Here is a 1,268-nt window from a genome sequence, read left to right on the forward strand (position 1 = left end):
GCACATTTTGGGCCGAGCACATTCGGAGCCGGGCACTTGAGCGACAAGACAGATATCTCGCAGTCAACGTGATCGACGGCCAAGATGATCTGATGTGATAGGGGCAAAAAGGGGGCCGTCGATCACCACTCTCCCCTCCTTAAAGACCCCCCCTTACCATAGACACGAGGGGGGGCTACCGCCTCCCCAAGGGCACGCGCGTCATGGTCAACGCATGGGCGATGGCCCGGGACCCCATGCTGTGGGACCGGCCGGAGCAGTTCCTTCCAGAGCGCTTCCACCTGTCAGTCGAGGATAGCGCGTTGGACTTTCGGGGCCAGCATTTCCAGTTCCTTACCTTCGGATCCGGTCGCAGGATCTGCCCTGGCCTGATTTTCGGGTCGACCATAGTCGAATTCGCCCTTGCCCGTCTCGTCCATACCTTCCATTGGGAGTTGCCTCCCGGCCACGAACAAGTCGATATGTCCGAAAGCTTTGGCTTAGTCGTCTCTCGCGCGAGCCACCTAATTGCCATCCCCACCCCACGCCTCTCCATAAGCAGTTGAAATTTTTATTCTACCGAAGTCGTCCTCTTTAGACATGTTCGCTTCTCTTTCTTCTTCTTAAGGGAACAAAACACTTTTCTATAGAATGCTAATATGGACAAGTGATAAAGATATCCTAGCTAATAAGCAAACCACTTGCATGTACACTAGTAAAGAAAATTTGTATATTGTGTGTGTGGAGGGGCATGCGCATAGGTACATGTGTATGTTTTTTCTATGAAGAAAACCAACCCTATGTAAAGTTTGCATTTGAATGCATTATTTCTAGATTTGTGGGCCATAAGATACTAATGCATGTGTGGAGTGTTTTTTCCAGGCCCTAAAAGAGTTTACGAAATCTGCTATGACAAGAGGATATGTAACTCATCATTACCTTGCCTCTTACAAATAGTGTACTTGTGTGTGTGGTGTCAAATAGTAGCAAGTAGCTCATTTGGAGTATGCACTTTATACACCATTGTTGTTTATAAGTGTGTAGGTATCTAATGCCTATCACAAACTCTAACATGGTACCAAAGCTCATCAAGAGTTGAGTAGCTTTTTGAAGGAAACACAAATGCTCATAAAGAATATGAGCAGCTTTCAAGTTTTACAAGGGTGTCCAATGACTAGTAAAGAAAGAGAGCTTGATAGCTCTTCACCATATTAGTAACGAATTTTGCATCTCATGTTGGATTGAGATGTTCTAAATTCATGAGGAAGAGCACAACAAGCTTTACACAT

At 46.1% G+C, this 1,268-nt stretch overlaps 1 pseudogene; it reads left to right on the top strand.

The window, feature by feature from the left end:
- Positions 1-203: 203 nt before the first annotated feature.
- Positions 204-545, top strand: LOC148010893 (cytochrome P450 71AU50 pseudogene; annotated as a pseudogene).
- Positions 546-1,268: the final 723 nt, after the last annotated feature.

The sequence above is a fragment of the Lygodium microphyllum genome, chromosome 29, assembly GCF_053477565.2.
Source record: "Lygodium microphyllum isolate KBCC chromosome 29, Lygodium_microphyllum_v1.1.10, whole genome shotgun sequence".
NCBI lineage: Eukaryota > Viridiplantae > Streptophyta > Polypodiopsida > Schizaeales > Lygodiaceae > Lygodium > Lygodium microphyllum.